General features: G+C 33.9%; 1 long non-coding RNA gene across 1 annotated transcript in view; it reads left to right on the forward strand.

The window, feature by feature from the left end:
- Nucleotides 1-15,275, forward strand: part of LOC144284426 (uncharacterized) — a 108,772-nt gene that overhangs the window by 62,090 nt on the left and 31,407 nt on the right. The gene's annotated exons all lie outside the window — the stretch shown is intronic.

A 15,275-nucleotide genomic window follows, 5' to 3' on the forward strand; every position in this document is an offset into this window, starting at 1 on the left:
CCCAGTTATCTAACTGTGTCACTAAATCATTTTCTACAAAAGAGTTTTCTGCAACCAAACTGGTTTGGCCATGATCCTTTCAACATGCATCTGTTCCTTTCCACTTGAATATTCTTCTCCCTTAAATCCAGTTTTTGTACAGGTTGATTTTCATTTTTCTGTTATGGACTTCAATTCTCATTTGACATTCAGCACATATTACATTGTATTATAATTTAATACACTGTATCTGTGTTCTATTTATATTATGTTGTACTCTTATGTAATATACCTGTGTTCTATTTGTACAGAAAGACTGTACATTCCTTTCAGGCAAGGAGCAACATTTATACTATTTATATTAGTAGCACCTACTTACTGTCTAACAAAAAAAGGCCCTTGATAAGTGTTACTACATTAACAGTGGTTTAGTTAGATAATATGATTCACAAGAAATGTAAGATTTTTAAAAAGTAGAGCTTCTGTATAACGGTATTCTACACAAATCATGTTTACTTTGAGTTTTAAAACTTCCATCCACAAATTGGTCCTTTTTTGCCAACCTAACCATTTTTGGATTTTCTTTTTATAGTAGACTTTTTAATAGCATTAATATATTTATGATGGAAAAGTTGTACAGTAAATACAAAGAGTCCCCATATATTCTCCTTGTCCCCAGTTCTCCACATTTCTCCTATTGTTACCATCTTGCATTATGTGGTATACTTGTTATAATTAATGAAGCCATATTGCTGTATTTTTACAAATTAAGGTCTATAGTTTACATTAGGGCTTTTTATCATTGAATATTATTCAATTGTATGAATGTATCATAATTCGTTTATCCATACCTATTGAAGGACACTTTGGTTGCTTCCAAGTTTTGGCAATTATGAATAATGCTACCATAAACATTGTGCAGATTTTAGTGTCAATGCAAAATTGCAACTCATTTTGGTAAGCCCATAAGAGTATGGTTGCTGGAGTAGGTGGTTCATCTCCATTTAACTTTGTAAAAACCTGTCCAACTTTCTTACAAAGTGTCTGCACCAGTTTTCATTCCCCTCAGTAATGAATCAGAGTTTCTGTTGTTCCACAGTCTCACTGTCATTTGGTATTTGTCAGTGTTTTGTATTTTAGCCACTCTAATAGATGTTTAGTGGTATCTCATTTTTGTTTTTAATTTTCAATTCCCTAGTTGAATGTAGCACATTTTTCATATGCTCATTTGACATCCATATATCTTCTTTGGTGATGCATCTGTTCAGATATTCTATACAGTTTTAATTGGGTTATTTGGATTTTTTTTTTTACAGTTTTAATTGGATTATTTGGATTTTTTTTATTGTTGAGTTGTGACATTTTGAGTTGAGCTGGAAATTTTGGAGTACTTTACCACATGTATATTCTGGAATTTTTTCTCCTAGAATATACCTTGTCTTTTTATTCTCTTACGGGGGTCATTTACAGAGTAGACATTTTAGTTTTTAATTTTAAAACTTTTTTTTTTCTTTCTTGACTCATGTTTTTGTGTTGTATTTAAAAAGTCATCACCAATCTCAAGGATACTTATGTTTTTTCCTATGATATTTTGTAGATGTTTTATAAATTTGTAATTTTCCTCAAATAGATCCTACGTATATTTTTGGTGCTAATGTAAATACTTTGATGTCTTTAATTTCATATTTCAACTGTTTGTTGTTAGAGTATAGAAATTAATTGACTTTTGTATATTAATCTTGAATCCTACAATCTTGCAGTAATCACTTAATAGTTCCAGGAGGTTTTGTTGTTGATTCTTTAGGATTTTTTATGTAGAAAACCATTTCATCTGCAAACTAATAGAATTTTATTTCATCCTTCTCAATCTGCATAATTTTTTGTCATATTACATTAGCTAGGAGTTCTGGTACAATGTATAGAAATAGTGAGATAGGGCATCTTTGTCTTATTCCTGATCTTAGGGAGGAAGCATCTAATTTTTTATTAGTAAGTATGATGTTGACTGTAGGTTTCTTATAGATTTTTAAAATCATATTGAGGAAGTTCTCTTCTATTCCTAGTTAGTTGGAAATTATTTTAGAAAATTGAATTGGAATTTCTTTTCAGATACTTTTTCTGCATTGTGATCATGTGATTTTTCCTCTTCGACCTATTTATGTGATACATTATATTTATTGATTTTTGACTGTTAAACCAGTCTTGCACAACTGGAATAAATCCCAGGTGGGCATAGTGTATAATTTTTTAGGCACAATTGTACTCAACTAGCTAATGTTTTGTTGAGGATTTTCAGAGAGGTATTAGTCCTTTCTTATAATGTCTTCATCTGCTTTTGATATTAGGGTAATGATGGCCTCATAGAATGAATCAGAAAGTATCCCATCTTCTTTTTTTTTTTTTTGACAGAGGTATAAAATTGGTATAATTTTTCCTTAAATGTTCAATAGATTCACCAGTGGAACCATCTGGGCCTAGTGCTTTCTGTTTTGGAATATTATTAATTATTGATTCCACTTTTTAATTCAAATTATGTGTCTTTCTACATAGGAGTTACGATGAATTTTGTCTTTCAAGGAATTGATTCATTTTATCTTAATTTTAAATTTGTGATTCAGAGAGTTTTTAGGTTATTTCTTTATTATATTTTTAATTCCATGGGATTGGTAGTGATGACCACTCTTTCATTTCCAATGTTAGTAATTTGCATTTTAGGATATTTTATATTCATGTGTTATTGTTCTATATTTATGTTCAAATGTCTTTTAACAGATTATGAAAAAATGGTAGAACAGAATTTACCCTAGACAATTCATGGACAATACACAAGATCTGGTTCTCCAAGTGAATGTGTTTATGGCACGTTACATATCAAAAGCAAAGAGGGAAGGCAAACAAATAACATTAAAAATATGAGGTGTATTTTTAATTGAGGAGTTTCAGTCTATCCATAAAGTTCAAGGAAAGAGGTATTTGGTCACTCCATTTAGTTTAGAAGTACTCAGCTGTTACAGGCAAACAATGCAAGAATAAAAATTTTCAGGCTATTGCCAATTATTGTGACTTTATTGAAGATACAGGGCAAATCACACAGGCTAAACAATTTATTCCTCTCCTATCTGCCGTTATCTGTTGTGACTGGGACTTTGTGTTTTCTGGATGTAATTTTTATTCAGAAAATAAAAGTCGAATAAAGCCTGTAGGGCTACTGTCTTCTCTTCATTTATTTATTCAATCAAATTTTATTGCACACCAAAATTTATATTTTTTGTAAAGAGAAGGAAAAGATATATTAAAATTACAAGCTGGGGATTTTGAGAAGCAGCCGAATATTTCAGAAATATATAGGTTTGGGATCTTTAAAACAAGTATGGCGTTTCTAAATGAAATCAGAGCTTAATAGAAAAACTCTAACTTAATGTTTTATAAGAGAAACTGATGATTACCACCTTAGAAAAGCAAAAGCACGTTTGTAAATAAAACATGGGCTCAGGAGTTAGGATACACGGGTTTTGGAATTGACTTTGCCCCTGATTAGTGGTGTGATACTGGACAGGTCTGAGATATTGCAAATGATCTGTCTGTGTGGTTTTCTTTTGTTTCTTTTTCAAAAACATATTTATTGGTTTACTTTTTTTAAAGATTTTATTTATTTATTCATGAGAGACACAGAGAGAGAGAGAGAGAAAGGCAGCTACATAGGCAGAGGGAGAAGCAGGCTTCCCACAGGGAGACCAATGTGGGACTCCATCCCAGGATCCCAGGATCACACCCTGAGCTGAAGGCAGATGCTCAACCACTGAGCCATCCAGGCGTCCCTCTTTCAGTTCTATGAGACTCTCGTAGCATCCAACATTCTCAACTACCAAACAGTTTAAAAAAAAAAAAGTATGAATATGTCAGGAGGAATATGTACCATTTTAAGCTTCCATCTTGTTTTCATTTTCTGTGCCCACTTCCTGTCTTCCCTTTCTCTTTTCTCTTTTTGACACCTCCTTCCCCTCCATCCATTCTTCCTCCCTACTCCTTTAATTCTCTTCTATAACACTCATTTATGTACCACTTTTCTCCCTCTGGCTCTGCTTGTGATATGGAAAAGTTGATTATATATATAGAATCAGCAGTTCATCTTCATGAGAGATTTCTGAGCCATGAGTTAAAAGTTAGGAGTGATAAGACCAACACCCCTTTAATTTCCAAGGATAGCCAGGTGTAGAGAGGTGAGATTGACCTGCCACTATTTCTAGAGAAATACTCAGCACCTGTTCTTTTAGCACTAGGAATTTTTTCAAACTTGGTAATAAAGGGATTAGTTAAGTGGAGATCTGCTGGACTGTTGGTGAATCTCCATCAGTCTTTTCTATCTCACAATGATAATGTTTCCTTGCACAAACGACTGCAGTCAAAGAGTGTAGTACTTTTCTTCAAGAAGTCTCAGAGGCTCTTAAGATCAGTGTGCTCACTGTTTACACAAATTACAAAGTCAATGAAACTAAAGGGAAGTTCTAGCGCTCAGAGGTTATAATGCTCAGATAAAGAGGCCCTAACGGTCTTTTCCTTCATCAAAAATGTTTACAATTTATTATGCTTCATATTTCTCTGTGAAGAGATAAGGTATAATTTGCTAAAGGCTCCTGGGGCCTGTACTTCATAGATACGGAAGCCACATGTCACGGTTTGCCTGGGACAGTCCCAGCTAGGGCCCACGCTCCCTGCCAGCTAATAGAGCCTCCTTTTAATCTCAAAAGTGTCCCAGTTTGGAAGATGAATTATATGGTCTCTCTATTCATAGATCATCAGGAAACCAAAGGAGCTATTTCTTGTATGCATTAGATAAGGCACAATTTGGTTTTTCTCATCCCAGCTAAAGCCCTGCTGGTGAGTCAACAGTGCTGAAAGACAGCACAGAGCCTTTTCTGTGTCTTGTGGCCTATCTTGAGACATTTATGATTGGTTCAAAATATTGAATTGCTCACTTTTATGAACCAGTTCATCAGTTTGAGGATTAGTTGACAAAGTAAAGTGCTTCTTGAAAAGGCTTGATCCTTGTTAAAAATCAATCTGATTTAGGGAAGAATAGAACTTTCAGCTGAGTTTTCCTGGGAACATAAAATTGTTGAATTTGCAGAAATAAAGACACATATTGTTTGATTTATCAACTCTTCAATTATAATTATTGAAAATCATGAAGTTTTGAAACTATGAGCTGTGACTTCATTTGCCCTGCTTTTGCCTACTGCTTGTTTCCATCAGATGAGTATGCAAAAGAAACTGTTATTGATTTGACAATGAGTGGAGCTTCTTGGCTGAATGAATTATGCTTGTTAACAGAAAACATTTGTGAAAGTATGCAGAGTGTACACTTCTTTTCCAGAAATCTGTAGTCCTCATGCTTTGAGGAGAACCAATTTCACTTTAATTTAAAGGAAAACTGCTAACTCAGCTTCATTAGCTGTGATATCAGCAAATGATAGGGGCTAACTTATCATTATGAAGAAAGCATAAAAGTGAAAATCTAGTAAAGGGCTGAAATGAATAGGTCAAATGTTAGTCATATAATTAAGATGCTTTTTTGAAAACCTATTTATCATAGAAGTGCTAACTTTCCTGACTTCACAGTATATAGAGCTCATTGGTTTGGAGTAAAATGAAGGTGATATTGGCTCATCTCATGCCCCTCTTCACCTTGTTTACTAGATTCCAATTGTACTGCCATTTCCTTGGTCCTGGGATGTGATAGTCTCTCAATAAATTGGGGCTTCTGTACTGCTTTTCTTTAATTTAGAAGTACTTCCCACAAAGGTAGCTCCTTTCTGTCTTTTCATTCCTAGCTCAAATGTCTCCTCAGAAACTATCAATCTAAACAAGTTGTCCTATCATTTTCTATCCCATTCTCCTACTTTGTTTTAGCCACGAGACTATTTAGATTTATCTTTTAATTTATTTAGTTTCTTTCCCTTCCACCAGCAGGTAAGGATCACAATACAAAGCTCTGGTTAATCTTGTATATTTTCTATGTCCCATGGGCCCATAAATGAACCTGGCATGCAGAATCTACTCAAATATTTATGAGCAAATTATATTGCTGTATTTCTGTAAGTTGACACTCACATAAAATTATTTAGCACATATAGAGATTGTTTAATGAGCAGAGTATTGTGTAGATTGTTAGAACTTCTGGTCTCAATTTCATAACTTAAATTGTACCTAACACATCAAATCATCACAATTAACCTTGAGGGCAACATAATACAATAAAACACAGCTTTTCACTTTGAGGCATAATAAACAAGTGCTAATGTTCTAAAATTTTTATGTGAAGAGGTATAACAATCCAGTCTTTAAACCACATACAAAATTGGAAAATTTTCTACCTTGATTCACACAGTATATGTTTTTTTTCCTACATGAATCTTACTCATATTGACATAAGGGGGGGGGGAAGGATCACTGAAACACTTTTCTCAGCAAGTATTGTGCTGATTATATTGCAAAAATATTAAAAATGAAGCACATGATTACCATGGCAGACGAATATGAAAGAGTAATTTTAATCTGAATATCAGGATACAATGTTGAGTTTGGTTAATTCAGCCTCAATCCCTGATGAGAAATTTGAACTACTCAGAGAAGTTGGTAGAGTGGCTAATAAGTGTGTAAATGTGTGACTTTCTGTGAGAGTCAACCAGGCATCTAGCATATTTATTCTTAAAATCTATCCAAACATTCTTTATCATGTTACCTATACCTAAGAAAATAAGAAAAAGATAACATTACCTTTTTCATTGAGAAATCTATTTCAGTGGTTTATCATTATTGCTGAGGCTGATGACCTACTAAAGAAAAGAGCCAGGATTGAACTTTTTGTTTTTATAGTAATGACCAAGTCAATCTCAGAAAAATTCTAACAGCATTCTGGGGACATGATGCTATGAGTACATGCTTATCATATGTGGCCAACAGAGATCTACAAACAAGTTTAAATGACATTCTGCATCTCCCAGCTTTTGTTGGATGCCTGCACATCTGCTTTCTTGTTGGTAGTGTTATCAAATAGCTTTGAATAGGTCTACTTTATATATTTGAAAGCTTTTCCATTCTTGAGAAGCCCTGATAACACATGTGATGATGATCTCAATTCCTTTCTATCAAGATGAATTTTACAGGGCTTGATCAGTATTTAATAGAGAGATATTAAAATATGGTTTTCCTGCTTCTTTTGAAATGTAAAATTTTAAGAGTTATATTACAAAGATCATCAAGGAGATTTTACAATTGGCAAAGATTTTACAATTCTTTTACATCTTAGATATCCAGATATTAATATACAAAACAGCTTTTTAAGAATTTATTTCCTTTCTCTGAGTATAAAGCAATGAATATTAATTTAAATCTGTAAATTAGAATTATTCTCCCATCACTTTTCTGATTTAATACTCAGGCTAGCTATATTTTGTTTAAAAAATTTCTTTTCCATTTCCAAATTATTGTAAACACAAAGTAAGCATTTTAAAATAGTTTTAGGGTACCAACGAATACACATTTACATGCAACCATTAAAAATTGACACATTGTAAGTTATCTGCATCTAATATTAATTGCAGAGTTCTAAGGATTTAGATACCAATGCATCAGTTTAATAACAATTCTAGATTTATGCCATGTTAGGACACAGAGAGAACAGTCCTTAACTACTCAATGGAGCAGATAGTTCAACCAGAGTTTAGGGAAGTTAAAAGACTTGTCAAAAGTTACAGAGCAACCAAGCACAGAGTTTATTGCAGTGATCCTAAAACCAGTGTTTTCACCGATCGTATCATGTGCTTTTCATATATTCTTAAAGTCCTGTGTATAACACAGTGATTTGAAATTTAGAGTCCTCTCGGTGAATCTTTGCTATAATATCTATAACAATGAGTCTCAGACTTTAAAGGTGTGCATAAGATTTATATCAAACGCGTACTTAAAGATTTTTGAGTTCCATATCCAGCTCGCTTGTGAGATGATCTGTGGTAAAATTTGGATCTACATTTTTAACAAGGATATCCAGTAATCCTTATTTATTTGGTAAACATTTTGACTTAATCTTTACACTCAAGCATAAGGTGTATATGTGGATTGTAATCGGAAATATTTATGACAAAAGTATAGGATCTTTATATGGCATAGAATGATTTAGTCTTCCAGAGTGATGAGGATTTCTAAAGATATGAGTGAATGTAAAAAAGTATTGAAAAAATACCACTTTCTTTTTAAGATTCAGTAGGAGTTTTGTTTAATTGAATTATCTCAGTCAAAAGGTTGTTTGTAGCATATGCTCATCCACCATCCATTCTGGTCAAAACAGATAAAGAAAAAAAGGGTCTATGTGAGAAGAGTGATTACCCTATCAGTTCAAATATGTCTATAGTAATACATCAAAACATTTATTTTCATATGAAAACAGATGATCAAATGACTTCATTTTCTATTCTAAATATGTATATAACTGTCAATCAAATAAATGACACAAAATTAATGTGCAGAATCAAAGTAATCAGCCTTAATTGTTCAAGGAAAAATTCAGGTCACCTATCAACCTAGATGGAGAAAGATGTCCAGATTTTATTTTGTCTATTTAGCATTTCTCATGTTAATTTGCTATTTTAATTTCCAGCCTCCTAAATTAACTATTCAACCTTTCACTATTCAGATTTCCAAACACCTGTTTGGCATGAAGACAAAAAGGGTAAGAAGAGATGGTGATTGTGAGATTAGTCCCAAACCAGCCCTTTTATCGACCCATAAGTCATTAACCATCTGTTTGTTTCCTGTCAACTCCTTGCGGTATCCTCCTACTTCCCACCTGCTGGAGCTCTTGCAGACAAAGTTCTAATTAATCAGTTTCTCTGGCTCTTAATCTTCCACTTAATTCCTAAAATGAGAACATTTCTCTCTTTTCAGGGATGTGCTTAAGTTCGAATTGTACTTCTGGAGATGGAGACTTTAGATTTGGATCACTATAGTACTGTCTTTACTGCCCCCACTGAGTAGCTTCTTTGGAAATAACACGTCCCTAGTGTTTTCTGAGTTTCCACACTCAATAATGTGACCATATATTGACACAATGCTCAAATATAGAAAAATCCATAGATACTGGTCTTGGGAACTGTATTTATGGGTCTGTAAGTCAAACCTCAAGCACTAATTTTATTTTTAAAATTTTTATTTATTTATTTGATATATATATATATATAGAGAGAGAGAGAGAGAGAGAGAGAGACAGAGACAGAGACAGAGAGACAGAGAGACAGAGAGACAGAGAGAGACAGAGAGAGAATGAGCAGGGGGAGAGACAGAGGGAGAAGGAGAAGCAGACTTCCTGCTGAGCATGGAGCCCAACACAGGGCTCAATCCTAGGACTCTGAGATCATGACCTGAGCCAAAATAAAAAGCCAGCTGCTTAACTACCTGAGCCACCCAGGTGCCCCAAACCTTAAGTACTAATTTTAAAGACTAAACAGTATGGTTGACAAAACTATATGGCATTTTTTGTTTGCATTTGTTATATTTCTTATAATGGAAGACCTTGGAGTCAGTATGTAAGTAAATGGCAAATAATGATTGATTAAATTTGTTTCTTTGGGATATGATGATCTTTGTCTACAAATGTTAAAATTCAACCACTTTTTCCCCTGAGAAATAAATTTTAATGCACTCTGTAACTGAAAATTTGGTAAAGAACACGTCAACTGATTGTATAGAACAAGTTACACTAGAAGTTTCAAACATTTTTACTACTTTGATTAGGCCACAGATTTTTTTTTTTAAAGATTTTATTGATTTATTCATGACAGACAGAGAGAGAGAGAGAGAGGCAGAGACACAGGCAGAGGGAGAAGCAGGCTCCATGCAGGGAGCCTGACGTGGGACTCCATCCTGGGTCTCCAGGATCACATCCCGGGCTGAAGACGGAGCTAAACCGCTGGGCCACCGGGCCTACCCTAGGCCACAGATTTTGATGTTAAATGGTCTGACAACTATAATCTCACACAATATGTCAGATCCACATTTTGTGGAACAATGCCTATATATTCAATTGTTCTTTTCTCATTTATCTTTCTCTGAACACATTATTAACTCACTCAGCAATAACTTCAACTGTAAATTAAAATTGCATTATTACATTTTGATGGCTATATTGATAAAATATGATCCACCATAGGAGCTAAGATTTCTTGAATGCTCAGTGTGCTCAGGGCACTATTGTAAGCATTTTCTGTTTATGTTCTCAGTCTCCTCCATACATGTAGGAAATTGTATAGAACAAATAACTTGTTCTATACAATTAGTTGATGTGTTCTTTGCCAAATTTTCAGTTACAGAGTGCATTAAAATTTGTTTCTCAAGGGAAAAAGTGGTTGAATTTTAACATTTGTAGACAAAGGTTATACAAACTCCATACCCAGTTTGTGAGTGGCCTGGAGCCAGATATCTTGATTGTGTGCATTTTACTTTTTTTTTTTTTTAATTTTTTTTTTTAACTTTTTTATTTATTTATGATAGGCACACAGTGAGAGAGAGAGAGGCAGAGACACAGGCAGAGGGAGAAGCAGGCTCCACACACCGGGAGCCCGACGTGGGATTCGATCCTGGATATCCAGGACCGCGCCCTGGGCCAAAGGCAGGCGCCAAACCGCTGCGCCACCCAGGGATCCCTGCATTTTACTTTTTAACCTTGAATATAAACTGGATGAAAGTTAGGGTTCCATCCATCCTTTACATGAAAAGCATTACTGTACTGTGAAAAATAATGTTTTTGGTAAGTCTCAAAAGAAGGTAGAAGAGAAACACTTACACCCCAGCTCAGGCTTTGCATGTTTTGAGGCAGTGTTTTAGGAAATTTACATTAATTTAAATTCAGGAAGTACTTTAGTTATCCAAGTCCCAGAAAGGCAGGAGAAATGTTGAAATTAGTATCTTGCTCATTGGACATGCCAAAATCTACTCATTTTCAGTCAGCTTAATATAATAGCTACTGAAAAAGGCAATAGAGAAATCAAAGAAATGAATACTAACTAGCCATAGTTTACTATGAGTTTTATATTAAATTATTAAACTTAAGTCTGTCCAGATTAGTCATGTATAATCATTTACAAAATTATATTAAATGCTTACATTATAAAATGATGGCAATTACCCAACATTTTAATGTCAAATTTTCAATAGATTAATGACATTGGTTTTCACCATTAGTAGAAATAAAATGTATTGCAATGAATATCTTCCTTGCAAATAAGTTTGGATAAAGGATGATATTTACCTATGACAATTAGGAATTTATGAATATTATTAAATTCTAAGGAAAGAGAAAAAATTAAAATACTGGTTCACCCTTGTCTATAATTTTCAGAAGAAAAGCCGAGAGTAAAGTAGTTTTACTTGCTATTGCAGTTCAAAAGCCATGAGAGTTGGGCCTATTTCTCTAATTGTTTTCTGGAGCACAGTGTATGTTATATGGTACATTGATGGTTTAGGGTATAGCATCAAGTAAGGATGACATCTGTGCTTGACAACATGCGGGTCAAAGAGGCTTATGTGAGAGCAAGGAGGAAAGATGTTCCATTAGCAAGGCACAGCCATATTCTTACCTGCAGTCTGTTCTCCTTTAGAAAGAGAAACTCGTATTTTCCCTAGTTTCCAATCTCAAATGTCTAGTTCATGAAGGCACTGTTCATTGTATTTAAAACATTCTAGACTCTGAAGTTTACTCAAATAATATCTTTACTCATGTAAAATAAATGCATTGTTATTGTGCTTTTTTTGGGAAAAGTCGAGGCCAAGTTATTTTTAGAGTGGACAAATTGAGTGAAATTTCCTGATGTAGTCAGAAAACTGCATTACTACTTTAAAAATATGTTATTAATATAACTGTACAGTAGCCAAGTAAATTGTCTATTTTTTTGAAGGACAAATTCTCATGTAGATGAATAATCACAAACTGAGGAGACAGCATGAATCTCCACTCCAACATTGACTGTCTATGTGATTTAGGCATCCCTAAACATGGCTGCCAATGGAAAACATGAGTGAGAAATAATACGGTCAAACAAGTCATATAAAGTATTGTGTGTATTGCATGGCACATAGATACTTGGCAAATTTTTAGTGTAATAGTTTCAGATATTTTTTTTCTATTCAGTAAGATTGGTGAATTGACACATACATTTATATTATTTCATTGCTGCTGCGTTAATACCAGGGATGAGAGAGGAATGACATTATGAGGCATGCTGTGATGATGCTAACTGCATAATAACCTTTTAGTTGAATGTCATAAATATAAATAAAAATAAAGCATAATTTTAATTTACATGGTAATTAGTAAGAAAGCTTGGTTGATAAATGCATTTTGTGCATTATATTTTCTCAGTTGAATGTTGAGATAGATACACTAGCTTGTTTGCAGAAGATGACCTAATCCTCTGAGTAAATTTAAGGTTTTTGACCCTCTTCTTTAGTTGTTATTTTTCTCTCTAAGCTTTTGAAGCTTTAATATACTAACACTAACTTAGCTGAACCCACATAAAAAGGAAGATTTACATTAATGAATAATTAATTATAGTATCTGAAATTAAAATCAATCTTATTAAATAAACACTGTCAACTTTTCTGGCATACCCATGTGTAGAAGATCTATTCCAAAAGACAATTCACTGATCACAACGGTGTCTGAAAATATTTTTAAACCAATCAGACTTGTCTATTGGCAGAAATGCAATAAGCTACTGGAATTTTTGGACCTGCCAAAAACAACGTGGGGAGTAAAACGAGTCTTTGAGTTGTCGAGAATCTATCTCATTTCTGCCTTTGCAGCAGGGATGTTACTAATGACATCACACGTGTAGATATCTCGACATGCACATAGGATTGTGCCATGAAACATAAAGGAAAGACTACACAATTTTTAAGGTATCTACTCTATTGGCTAGAAAAGCTCCAGAACCTCTTGGTGTACATAGTAGCTCCTGGGCAAAATTTACTACATCTCGCAGAATATTATGAGTTAATAATTTTGGAGCAGTGACTGTGTTGGATACTTTTAATCCCTATAATAGTTCTATAAAGTGAGTTTTATTGCTATTATTTACAGATGGGGAAACAAGTACAGAGAGATTAAGTGATTCACTCAATTTTGTAGAAATAGCAGAAAATTTAGTACAAATAGGAACTTAATCCCATGTGTGAGTACAAATCTCATGTCCTTCTATGTTGTGTTGTCTTATGATAAAATAAGCTAATTAACCATTTCACCAAAACTTGCCCTCAGACGATAAGATAGATGCCTTCTTACTAGGAAATACAGAAGATAAGAGAGTCAAAAAATCACTGTCCTGCTTGAAATCTCCCTTGACTAAAGTTTCCATCTGGTTTGAACAATGGGTTAAGGTTACTTAAGGAAGAAAATGTAGGGGAGAAAACAATATATTTTTTCCCAGTAAGTTGAAAAAGATTCTTATGTTTGAAAATATTCAAGGACCACAAAGCTAATTGAGACATAAGTAAAGATTGGGAAGGATGTCATAGAAAAAAAAAACAATGATTTGCCCTATAGAAGAGACGGTGAAGCAAGGATTAATCTAAGTCTACAGCACATTTGTTCAGATACTTAGTATTTTTCACTAGGGGCTGAATTCACAGAGCTGTATAAACATCTGTCTTAGAGATGACTGGACTAAGGAACATGAGTGGTCTTTTCCAAACCTAAGTTTGCATGTGTCTTTAGCAACCACCGTGTATTTTTAGTATCATGGAAAATGCTTTCCTCATTTCTGAACACGGAGCTTTAAGGAGAAATTGGTATATAATTCAGATGTGGTTGCAATAAGAATCTTTCATGTTCCACTAGGATTTGAATATTTCATTTGAATGTGACCTTTTAAAATAGTTTTAAATAGAAGGGATTTTTTTTTGAATAATGCTTCTTAAGTTTAGATTTCATTATTCAACATCCATGGAAATTAATTACATTTCACAAAATCACCAGGTTTTAAATGAAGAAACAAATACACATACACACACAAAAGCATATACTCATACTGTATCTTCTTAACCACAGAAGAATAAAATTTCATTCTAGGACTTCAAGTAAATGGAAGGTGAAAAATCCACATGTTGGACCCTTTGTGGGTTCTGTACCCAGTGGGAGGGTAGATGAGGCTGGGTTGGAGAGACACCTACAGGAGCACACAAGCAAGAGAATCAGAGTCTGAAACTGATTGGAAGCAACACAAGATGGTGCATTGACCTGTTGGTGAAATGTGGAGCTGAATGACAGAAGAATGGTTAGTTCATAACTAGGGGAGATGTGTGGACAGGAATTAAAAAAAAAAAAAAAAAAAAGGAGTAGCAGAGGTGGTGGCTTGGATAGCAGTGAGACCTGAAGCAAAATAAAATGTTTTTGGCTCAGGCTGTTCTGGAACTAATTTGTAAAATGAGATTAAGTGTCAGGTGTTATTTTCTCCCCATGGGCAAAATATCGAGTTACTTAAAAGTGCTGGATTAAAAGGAGCACCAACACATGCCACATTCCATGTCCTTCCATTTTAGTGATATTGATAATGCTACCCCATAGGAATTCAGGTCTCTTGGTTCAAAACTGAAAACAAATTTTTTTTAAGTTTAATTTTTCTAATAAAATGGAGCCATCATGATTTCCACAGCCTATTTAATGGCCCACAAAGTCACCTTTACTGATCATTACCCCTTTTGTAAATCAAAGATCACATAATTTAAGCTTCTAGACATTATACATAATAAAAAAGAAGTACAAATAGGATTTATATCTTCAAGGAACTCAGGATCAAAATGAGAATACACAATTTAAGGACATGAAAATTAAATAGCCACAAGTGGAGTTTGGATATTGGAGTTAAATGAATGTGGGTCAAATACTGCCCCCCCCCTCAATTTTGCTGTTTACATTTATTTAAGTTACTTAACCTTCTGAAGCCCTGTTTCCTTCATCAAAACCAGGGTAATTTATTGCATAGGTCTCCTGGGATTACTTTCAGGGTAATGTGCATGTATCAAATTACTTGGTCACTTAGCACATAGTGGATTGAGCACATAATCATAATTATCATCACTGAATTATACTGACCATTGCTAATGGAGCTAAGAGAAAGATGAGATATACTGGTTATGGGTTTATAAGATAAGGTTTTATTTAAAAAAAAGTCTTTGGCATGAAACTTGCATTACATTAGAGATTAAGTAAAAGATACATTATATTAGTAATAACCAAAGTATATTAC

Source organism: Canis aureus, chromosome 15, assembly GCF_053574225.1.
Source record: "Canis aureus isolate CA01 chromosome 15, VMU_Caureus_v.1.0, whole genome shotgun sequence".
NCBI classification, from domain to species: domain Eukaryota; kingdom Metazoa; phylum Chordata; class Mammalia; order Carnivora; family Canidae; genus Canis; species Canis aureus.